Consider the following 12,536-nt stretch of genomic DNA (forward strand, 5'->3'; position numbering starts at 1 on the left):
CTCTCAAGGCCGCTACACCTGGAGGCACAATCAGGTCCGCAAGAGCCTGGCTGCAGCACTTGAGACGAAGAGGAGTGCAACCAATTCATTACCTCCAAAAACAAGCAATCCCGTCAAAACATCAACATTCATCCGGGAGGGACAGAAAAGGCCCAAGCATCCTCCTACGAAGCCAGAAACTGGACACCTAGCCATGGCCCGGGACTGGAAGATGCTTGTCGATATTGGCCAGCAACTAATTTTTCCACCTGAGATTGCTTCTACCAACCTTAGGCCAGACATGGTACTCTGGTCCCCTTCACGAAAGGCTGTGTACATCATAGAGCTCACAGTCCCGTGGGAAAACTCTGTTGAAGAGGCCTACGAGCGTAAGAAACTGCGTTACACAGAGTTGGCAGCAGACGCAACTCAGCGTGGCTGGAATGCAATAGTCTGGCCAGTTGAAGTGGGATGCAGAGGATTCGTGGCTTCTTCCACCATCAGGTTGCTGAAAGAACTTGGAATCCATGGACAGGCTCTGCGGCAGACCACCAGAGCAGTTTCTCAAGCAGCTGAAAGAGGCAGCCAGTGGATCTGGATCAAACGGAAGACCCTTGCTGGGCTATAACATCATGACCCCCCACCCCCACCTGAGAACCCAATTCAGATCCCTCCAACTTGAGGAGGGCATATGAGGTATGCGGTCAGCTTTAGGGCTGGCTCAGGGAAGAGGACGCCCCTGCCTTGCATAGTCCCGTGGGAAATCTTAATTGGGCACTGGACACAAGCTAAGGCTTGATCACCCTTTAGCTGGCCACCTTTGATGAGGGTGTTTAGTGATTAAAGGCCGAAACACCCACTGATTCAAAGGCACACTACTGAGGATGTGTCCCAAAATTGACATCTTAACCCAGTCTAAGAAATAAACCTCCCATGCCACTCTGTCAACATCCCGGCAAATCTCATGTGAGTGCATACCATCTATTGGCACAATGGACAGTTTTAACATCTCGTCCCGTGTTTTATGATTCCCCATATTATTACTTACCCTCTTGCTCTTTTGCACCCCAGTATCTCTACTTGCACATCATCATCTGCACATCTATTACTCCAGTGTTAATGCTAAATAGTAATTATTTCACCTCTATAGCCTATTTATTACCTACCTCCCTACTCTTCTACATTTGCACACACTACATAGATGTTTCTATTTTTCTTTTCTATTGTGTTATTGACTGTATGTTTGTTTATGTGTAACTCTGTGTTGTTGTTTTTGTTGCACTGCTTTGCTTTATCTTGGCCAGGTTGCAGTTCTCAACTGGCCTCCCTGGTTAAATAAAGGTGAAATAAAATGAAATAAATAAATAAATCCAGGTGAGCAAAGCTCTTAGAGACTTACCCAGAAAGACTAATCCCTGCCAAAGTTGATTCTAACATTTATTGTCTCAGGGGGTTGAATTAATACTTATCTAATCAAGATATATTACTGTTTTATTTTCCATAAAAAAAATGTTTATTCACTTTGATATTACAGAGTATTTTGTGTAAATCCATTTTAATTACACGTTGTAACACAACAAAATGTGGAAAGTCAGGAGGTGTGAATACTTTCTGAAAGCAGTATTGTTTTTGACCGAATTCTCTTTGATTTTCACCTCTCGGTGAAGTTAAATGTGGAATGCCTGTCATTAGACAGCCAACACTTCCTGTCCCTTCAAAATACGAGTTCAACCTTCGAACCAATAGCTGCCTATACCGTGCCACAGTGTAAAGGTGAGATTTCTAAATTTTACTTCAGATTTTATTAAATAAATGAAAACTACACTTTACAGCTGTGTTCGAATACCCATACAAACATACTATTAGTTCATTTTAGTATACTGTAAACGAACAGTATGCTTTCAGTTGAGTGTACTAGCTCGTCGCCAAGCTACCGGAAGTTGATGCTGTTGCTATGCAACCTCTTGCTAGCTAGTTAACGTAACAAATAACTAGTTAGACATTTTACGACTTTGGGTGTGTTCTTAAATTCAATGTGGAGTGCGCTCCTAAATTCTGAGCATTGTCGGATTGTGTGTTTGTAAATTCTGAGCGTTTCGCTCTCAAAACACACTGGACGCTTGGGACGTTTAGGGTTGATTTGAACATTCTGACCTTACAACTGCAGTCAAGCACCCAAGCTAACGTTGGCTAGCTTGCTAGCTCCTTCCAGACACAAATGAGACCACTCTGACCATTTTACTCGTCCTAGCAGAGCTGGTTAGGCAGTTTTCATGTTATCAAGAGCGTTGGTGAATGTAATTGTGCTGCTGGCAAAAATTTAATTACGCTTTTTTTTGCAGATGTTTACGACACCGGCCATATTCAACGGGTGTTGAGCGCTAGTAGATATATTGTTCCACGCTCTGAAATCGGAGTAGATAGCCGATATAACGTTTGGCATACTAACTAATATACACTGCTCAAAAAATAAAGGGAACACTTAAACAACACAATGTAACTCCAAGTCAATCACACTTCTGTGAAATCAAACTGTCCACTTAGGAAGCAACACTGATTGACAATAAATTTCACATGCTGTTGTGCAAATGGAATAGACAAAAGGTGGAAATTATAGGCAATTAGCAAGACACCCCCAAAAAAGGAGTGATTCTGCAGGTGGTGACCACAGACCACTTCTCAGTTCCTATGCTTCCTGGCTGATGTTTTGGTCACTTTTGGATGCTGGCGGGTGCTCTCAGTCTAGTGGTAGCATGAGACGGAGTCTACAACCCACACAAGTGGCTCAGGTAGTGCAGTTCATCCAGGATGGCACATCAATGCGAGCTGTGGCAAAAAGGTTTGCTGTGTCTGTCAGCGTAGTGTCCAGAGCATGGAGTCGCTACCAGGAGACAGGCCAGTACATCAGGAGACGTGGAGGAGGCCGTAGGAGGGCAACAACCCAGCAGCAGGACCGCTACCTCCGCCTTTGTGCAAGGAGGAGCACTGCCAGAGCCCTGCAAAATGACCTCCAGCAGGCCACAAATGTGCATGTGTCTGCTCAAACGGTCAGAAACAGACTCCGTGAGGGTGGTATGAGGGCCCGACGTCCACAGGTGGGGGTTGCGCTTACAGCCCAACACCGTGCAGGACATTTGGCATTTGCCAGAGAACAAGATTGGCAAATTCGCCACTGGCGCCCTGTGCTCTTTACAGATGAAAGCAGGTTCACACTGAGCACATGTGACAGACGTGACAGAGTCTGGAGACGCCGTGGAGAACGTTCTGTTGCCTGCAACATCCTCCAGCATGACCGGTTTGGCGATGGGTCAGTCATGGTGTGGGGTGGCATTTCTTTGTGGGGCCGCACAGCCCTCCATGTGCTCGCCAGAGGTAGCCTGACTGCCAATAGGTACCGAGATGAGATCCTCAGACCCCTTGTGAGACCATATGCTGACACATTCACATTTGTGGCCTGCTGGAGGTCATTTTGCAGGGCTCTGGCAGTGCTCCTCCTTGCACAAAGGCGGAGGTAGCGGTCCTGCTGCTGGGTTGTTGCCCTCCTACGGCCTCCTCCACGTCTCCTGATGTACTGTCCTGTCTCCTGGTAGCGCCTCCATGCTCTGGACACTACGCTGACAGACACAGCAAACCTTTTTGCCACAGCTCGCATTGATGTGCCATCCTGGATGAACTGCACAACCTGAGCCACTTGTGTGGGTTGTAGACTCCGTCTCATGCTACCACTAGAGTGAGAGCACCGCCAGCATTCAAAAGTGACCAAAACATCAGCCAGGAAGCATAGGAACTGAGAAGTGGTCTGTGGTCACCACCTGCAGAATCACTCCTTTTTGGGGGGTGTCTTGCTAATTGCCCATAATTTCCACCTTTTGTCTATTCCATTTGCACAACAGCATGTGAAATTTATTGTCAATCAGTGTTGCTTCCTAAGTGGACAGTTTGATTTCACAGAAGTGTGATTGACTTGGAGTTACATTGTGTTGTTTAAGTGTTCCCTTTATTTTTTTGAGCAGTGTATATACTATGACCAATAAGCATACTATACTCAATTAACGTCACAAATAGTACGGTTAGTATGAGTATTCGAACACAGCATTTGTCTGGAAATAAAATAAACAACTCAACTGCGTTACCCATTCCAGTCAGCAGATGGCGATGTGCATCTTTCGGGCGATGCTGCTAATGTGACGTATATTCTAGTGGACGGGTCCAGATGCTTCTTCAACAACAACAGCTAACGTTAGTCAACTACCTCGGTAGGTTGATAGCCAATATATAGCTGAAACACTCCAGCGCTTTACTGTCGGTTGTTTTTGGTGTAACGTTATATTAATCACAGTGTTTTAAACACACTGCTGTTGTATCTACCTGTTACCCCATTTAATGTCATACTTTGTTGTTAGTCAGCTAAGTGGCTGGTTGGCTAGCACTAATTTAGCTAGCCATTATCCCCGACCATGAGCTCACTAAACTACTCTTCCCCTGCAAAAAAAGAGGTCTGCTGGACGGAGAAGAGCCTCTGTGGCTGAACATTGTCGTGAAAGAAGAGAAGGAAGAGGTTGATGTCACAGTGAAAAACGCGTTCAGAATTAAAGACGAGGAGGTTGCCATAAAATAGGCTAACGTTACTGCAGTTCATGGAGTGAAGATCGAAGGGGAGATCACTGTCACATTGACAGAGGAGACCGGAGATCTGATTAACATAATAAATACCGCCGTAATGGGATTTTACTTTAGATATTCAGAGTCCGCTCGTCAGTAGCTAGGTTTCCATCCAATTGGCAACAGATTTTCATGCGAGTATAAATCAAATCATCGCATTTCCCACCAGAAATGTTTCCATCAAATTCACTTGAGGATAAAAGTCGGCGCGTGATGACGTAGTGCACATAAATACCTGTTGCTTTAAATTCCCATGTACCGAATAATTATATAGCGATTATTACATTATGGACAAAAGAGCGATATAAATTTTTCAAATGGCAGCCAAGCATCGATCATCACGTGCCAGCAGCATACCACCCTGCATACCACTGCTGGCTTGCTTCTGAAGCTAAGCAGGGTTGGTCCTGGTCAGTCCCTGGATGGGAGACCAGATGCTGCTGGAAGTGGTGTTGGAGGGCCAGTAGGAGGCACTCTTTCCTCTGGTCTAAAAAATATCCCAATGCCCCAGAGCAGTGATTGGGGACACTGCCCTGTGTAGGGTGCCGTCTTTCGGATGGGACGTTAAGCGGGTGTCCTGACTCTCTGAGGTCATTAAAGATCCCATGGCACTTATCGTAAGAGTAGGGGTGTTAACCCCTGTGTCCTGGCTAAATTCCCAATCTGGCCCTCAAACCATCATGGTCACCTAATAATCCCCAGCTTCCAATTGGCTCATTCATCCCCCTCCTCTCCCCTGTAACTATTCCCCAGGTCGTTGCTGCAAATGAGAACGTGTTCTCAGTCAACTTACCTGGTAAAATAACGGTAAAATAAAAAATGTCAATAGAATAAGACCCTCGGTTTTTATTGGAAAGGAGCATCAAGCTCATCACCTTGCACTTTCACCAACCTGTGAAGTTCATAACTTATTGCATCAGTAGCCTAATAAATTGTATGCTTTCCGTGCTTATAGACAACTGTCATTACTATGCTTGCCCTATGGATAATATCATGCTGTTGAAGATGACAAATTCCCTTCTTTACCGGTTACTCCGTGCAAACCTTTACCCTCCAAAAAACCCAACATGAACTCTGACATCGTGGCATCTGCTTACTCATCAACTCCAGGTCTGACGCCATTGAGAAAATGGTAGGCGCGAACACCATGGTTATCGAAGGCTTGAAAAAGACTGTGGAGTTTGCATGTGGTGAAATCAAGGATGTGAAAATGAGTGGCAAAAGTTGAAAAAAGTGTGGAAAAGAATAACAATGTCTACCATAGACATTTCACTGATCTGGAACAATAGACAAGAAGATGGAACCTGAGACTACTGCGTGCCAGAGGTGGAGAATGAGGATGTGCGAGGAGAAGAACAAAGTTGGTGATACCATCGACGTTGTGCATCGCCTCTGCAAGATGCAACAGCAAACGATTCAAGACCAAGGTGTATCACCCTCTTCACTGCCAGATTCTACAGGGATGCTGTCTGGAAAGCTGCTAGGAAGAACGCCTTCCTCCAGAGCCATGGTATGCGTTTTGCTGAGCATCTCAGCCCGGAGAACATAGAAAGAAGGAACAAGTTGTGGCCAACGATCACGAAATGAGGGAAAGGCCGCTTACTTTGTCGGAGGACGAGGCTCATCAACGGTTCAGAAATCCATATTCCTCCCTAAAATCTCACCAGAAGGAACAGATTGATGGTTTCGGCCATGGTATTCTCAATTTCCTTGTATTGATTAACGTTACCTAACAAGCATCAGGTGACTATTTTTCGGAATACTCAGGTACCTCAATTTATTAGTTTTTTTTTTTTGTATGACCAGAAGGCCTATTTTGTTTACAAACTTACGAAGAAGACTGAAAGTTGTATTTATTTTTTTATGTATACAGTAACTAAGATACTGTTTTAAAGGGCATTCAGGTCTGCTCTGACTTTACATGGTTATTGTTCTATTTAGTTATTAATACTTATTTCCAAGTGAAAAGGTCTTAGGAACATGTATATGTAAAAAAATAAAAAATGTTAAAACATTTTATGATTAGTTTTCATATGCAGGATTTCTATGGAACGCCGTTTGCGTCTTTGTGTGTCAAAAAGATGCACGTCAAATAACACTATTTAACACTAATAAGCTTGTTGACCAATCAGGACCTGAATATGACTGCACGTCACATAATAATTTATCGCGTTCATACATTTTTTACGTAGCTATTACACACTGATTCACTATATAGCTAGGCGTCATCATCTAAAATAAACCTAATTTATAAGACAATAAGGATTAGCCACAATAGTGGACTTTGCGTTTAGCCTTAAATAAAAGTATTTCATTGACAGTGATGCAAATGAATACAAATAGTAGAATTATGCCATAATTGAATAGATCATGCTAAACTAGGTTGTAATGTTATATAAAATCAACAAATACAATCATTTGTTCATTTGACAGAAATCTGTTGAAGTCACACTGGATGTATTAGACTTTAGAATTGCATTGTGGGCATACTTATTTTACTGTACAGCCTTACCTATGGATTGTGGATCAATGACATGGTGAGGTATCAGTCTACTCAGTGACACCCGGAGAACATTAGTGTCATAGCTCTTATTGCGGGACTCTGAAACAACTGAATTGAGCCACATTTATTTTCAACCGATGTGTATTGAACACTATTCCCGAGTAAAAACAATACTGCGTGGATGTTTTGGAGTTTGATAACTCTGAGGAGGACGTTGGGAAAAAATATCTTTGGTATTGAGTAGACTGATACCCCATTTCATTGATCCCCAATCCTTCGGTAAAGCTGTACAGTGCAATATGAATGTCAATACACACAATAGGCTGACGGGAGGTGATTTCACAGTCACAGTCCCGTGATAGGAGCTACAACGCTAGTATTTGCGTAAACTCTTCACAGGTGTGTTCTGTGGTTGTCACCGAATATACTGTTACCCCATTTCATTGCTTCACATTCCAACCTTGTTTAACATAATCTAGTCTAAATATGGCATGATTCCACCAATTGTAACCTTCTGCATCACTTTCAAAGAGGTACTTTTATTTTAAAGGCAAACAACAAATTCCACTATTATGCCTAATCCTTATTGTGGCTAGCTTCACAACACAAACCGGTCCAATCAAGCCTCACTAGTCAGATGAAGCTAGCTGGCTGCTTATAACGTTAGCTTTCGGAAACAGAGTTTGTGTAGCTGGTTAGCTATTTATTTTCACGAACTGAAGTTCAATAAGCGAACAACAAGTGGCTACCGAGCTAATACTTACTCACAAGAATTCCGAAATCATTGCTAAGCATAATGAAAATGACTGCAGTTTCTACTGGTCATTGTTTTCAGGCTGGTTGTATTGGTGCTAGCTAGGTACCCCAGAAGTTGCAGTCGAACAAATAATGCTTTATTACCAACGCGGTATTGTAAAGACATTGTTCGTGGCCGGTGTTTGCTTGTTTGCAGACTTTTTTGTACAGCTTTGACAGCGCTACTGATAGTAGTGGTTGCACTTGGCTTGCACATGCAAATTCAGAATAAACAATATTCTGTAATAGAACTGTGTTATTTGACGTGTCAAATTAAAAGCTTATTTTACGCATCAAATTGTTTTATTGTCAAATAGTGTTATTTGACGTGTCTTTTTTGACACGCAAGGACCCAAACGGCGTTCCATAGTATGTCGTGAAGCTAATAGCAGTGATGCTATTACTGTGTAACTCCGGTAGGGCAACATCTGAAAAACAGTGCACTTGGTAGTGTGTACCGGTGCTCAATCAGTCGCGAAAGGCAACATCACCCACGACAGAAAACGGTTGATTGTCAAGGGCAATGAATTCCATTATCTTGGCGTTGTCTCGCTGAAATGTTCTTACTCTCTCAAATAACTGTTCGACCTGTTGACTGCTCGATTCACACAGCAGACATTGTGGGCTAGGTTAGGAATGCTGTGTTGCACGTGTAGTGCCAAATTTCACGTGGCATACCTACGTTATGTAGGTATGCACGTCAGCTTTGACATCAGTTTTGCACATCGGCGTTAAACTAGACATCGGGCCGATACCGATGTTGGCATTTTTAGCTAATATCGTCCGATTCCGATATGTTCACCAATATATCGTGCATCCCTAGTTACTACATGATTCCATATGTGTTATTTCATAGTTTTGATGTCTTCTCTATTATTCTACAATGTAGAAAATAGTAAAAATAAAGAAAAACCCTTGAATGAGTAAGTGTGTCAAAGCTTTTGACCGGTACTGTACATGAGATATTTCTGTATTTAATTTTATCAAACATTTCTAAAAACATTTTTCTCATTGTCATTATGGGGTATTGTGTGTAGATGGGTGAGGATACATTTTTTTAATTCAGGCTGTAACACAACACAATGTGGAATATGTGTGAATACTTTCTGAAGGCACTGTAGTTAGTTAAAAAAATAATATTTGCCTTCTGTAAGTTTAAGAAATATTGCCTAATGTCTTGTTATTCTATTACAAAAACCCCACATCTTCAAGATATTTTCACATATATCTCCCTCATGAGGGAGGATAATAAGTTAACCGAAGTCAAAAGTAAAGATAGACCTACCAATTAATTATAATATTTGAAGTGATAATTTTGTTTATGAATTATTAAGTGAATAAATCGTGTACAAAATCCATAACAGAATGTCTGAAAAATCTGTAACAGAATGACTACAATTGAATTGACTAGAATGGGAAATAAAGGTACTCACAAACCACAGTTGGGTGACCTGCTGCTGTTCTCCCTTCCACTGGCATGCTGTTACTATATGTTCAGCTCATAATTGTGGAAACAGTCTGGAAAATCTCTCCTCTCTTTTGCTCTACTTTGTAATGTTTGGTTCTAATTTTTCAGAGTAAACAACTCATGGACACTAGAGAAGAAAAACCAAGTTTAATTCTTCCCAAAGGGTCGACACAGCTGTATTCACCACACCGACACAGTTTCCACCACCACAAGTATATGGGGCGGCAGGTAGCCTAGTGGTTAGAGCGTTGGGCCAGTAACCGGAAGGTTGCTAGATCGAATCCCAGAGCTGACAAGGTAAAAATATGTCGTTATGCCACTGAACAAGGCAGTTAACCCACTGTTCCTAGGCTGTCATTGTAAATAAGAATTTCTTCTTAACTGACTCGCCTTGTTAAATAAAAAAATATGTTGAAGTCGGAAGTTTACATACTTAGGTTGGAGTCATTAACACATTTTTCAACCACGACTTCAACGATACACTCCGCTTTAGTCGTCGGTTGAAAAATGTGTTCCTCCTTCTCTCCAATCCTTACATCTTATGGTTCGACAGGAAGAGGGTAATAGGGTAATGAACCATAATTTCTCCCTTCGGGGGATCTCAACCACTCCTTCACCTAATCCACGGATGTCCATCCGCCAATCCTGTTACTTCCTCCCATCCACCGTTGCAAAGCCATCTGTCTTTCTATAGAGAACTATTATCTTCTGATGTAAAAACCCGTCTTTCACTCCTTTATATACTATGCCAATGCTTCTGATCTATCATGTCTCTAGTATATCAATGTTCAAAGTTTACCCCGAATCCAACAGTAACAAGTCGAGTTGAGCAGCATGTCTATCTGTGTGTGTACTGTACAGTAATAGTTCAAGAACTTATGTTTCCAACCCAATGCTTTGTGCATAAACGGTCATCTTCCTTGAGAAGCAACTTTATGGATGGTAGTAGGCTAGTATGCAAGCCATTCATAGGTTGCATCTTCAGAGGGTTTTCTTTTTTTGGTAATGCAAAGTAATGTAACGAGTTACTTTCCACAGTAAGTAATGTAACAAGTTACTTTAAAAAAGTAACATTCCCCAACACTGCAGCTATATGACATGACACACTGAGTTTTGAAAAATCAATTTTGGTTATTGAACTACTGTCAGGGTTGTGTGTAGCGAAGTAACAGAGTCAAATGCAGGACACAGGTGTTTGAGCGAAACATAAAACGTTTACTCAAAATACAGCAAAAAATCCACAAAGGGAAAAAACAGAACTAACAACCACTAACGTAATAAACAATCACGGACAAAACAGAAATGAAAGCAAGAGGGTTAAATAGGGAACATGATGGGGGAATTGAAAACAGGTGTGGATAATACAGACAAAACAAAACGAAACTGAAAAGTGGATCGATGGCGACTAGAAAGCCGGCGACGTCGACCGCCGAACACCACCGGAACAAGGAGAAGGGCCGACTTCGGCGGAAGTCGTGACAACTACAGTAAGTGAAGTGGCTTAACATCCGGTAACATAATTACATAATGTGTCCATGATCTGTACTATACAGAAATTCATAATTATTCATGTAATTATCTTCATGGTGATGTATCCTGAATAGGTACACAAAGGTAGAAAATGTAATATCCTCTTTTGCGTGTTTAGTTATTATTCTACACAATAGCTATTATTCTAATGAACTCCGCCCCTCATAGATGTCTATGTTTCACAAGTTTGGACATCAAAGTACAGATAAGTAGAGTACAGCACAGAAGAGTAGGTTTGAGTTCAGTACAGTAGAATAGAGTAAAGTATTGTATTTTTCAGTATAGAAAGTATAGTATAAGACAGTAGAGTAGTGTTCAGTAGAGTATAGTTCAATACAGTACAGTGTACTGAAATCTACTGTACAGGCATTAATAATTGGCATACATTTTAAAGTGAGTCTCAGGGCAATTCAGTTACTGTGGAATTGCCCAATAGCAATAATGCCCAATAGCAATAAAGCACTTCAGGGGTTTGTTGTGTATATGGCCAATATGCCACACCCCTCAGGCCTCATTGCTTTGCCTCAGGCCTAGTGCTCTGCTGAGCCTAAAAACATAACATTCCAAGAGAGCAAGATTTAGATTTGAAGCTCTACATCATTCTTATTCCCCCCCAAAAAATGGAGTGAAAAAAACGCAGCAAGTTTTATATTTAATGATGAAATGTTGTGAAAACATGCCTTTGGTTTTTGAGCGATCTAGTTTGGATTAAACCTCATGTGAAGACTGTTTTATTATTTATCACTCCGTTTGTCTTTGGCAGGAGATGGACCTGACTCTCGCCATGACAGCAGGAAAAGTCCTTCAGGGGAACCAGACCCAGAGACACCCAAACCAGCGAGACGACACCACTGTTCTCAGTGTGGAAAGAGTTTTGCCAAGTTAGGGAGCCTGAAAAAACACGAGAGGACACACACAGGAGAAAAGCCTCACCACTGCACCCAGTGTGGAAAAAGTTTTTTATTTGGTTATGTGACCTGAAAAGGCATGAGAGGACACACACAGGAGAAAAGCCTTTCCAATGTTCCCAGTGTGGAAAGAGTTTTAATGAAGTAGGGTACTTATTAATACATCAAAGAATACACTCTGGAGAGAAGCGGTACTGTTACTCCAAATGTGAGACGACTTTTACCTGGTTAGGGAGCCTGAAAACGCATGAGAGGGAACACACAGGAGAAAAGCCTTTCCAATGTTCCCACTGTGGAAAGAGTTTTACCCAGGTAGGAGCCCTAAATAAGCACAAGAGGACACACACAGGAGAGAAGCCCTTCCAATGCTCTCTGTGTGGAAAGAGTTTTACTAAGTTAGGGGGTCTGTATAGGCATGACAGGGCACACACAGAAGGGGAAAAGACTTACCACTGCTCCCTGTGTGGAAAGATATTTAACCGGTTAAGGCATCTGAATAAGCATGAAAGGATACATACACAGGAGGAGAAGACATACCACTGCTCTCATTATGAAAATACATTTTCCTGGTTAGAGGACCTGAAATCACATGAGAGAATAGAAAGGCTGTGTTCAGACTTATGTTTTTGACTGGGAATTTGTGTTTTTGTTTATACCTTATAAAATCAAATTGTATATTTGAAAGCTTGCT

This window comes from Salvelinus fontinalis, chromosome 36 (assembly GCF_029448725.1).
Source record: "Salvelinus fontinalis isolate EN_2023a chromosome 36, ASM2944872v1, whole genome shotgun sequence".
NCBI lineage: Eukaryota > Metazoa > Chordata > Actinopteri > Salmoniformes > Salmonidae > Salvelinus > Salvelinus fontinalis.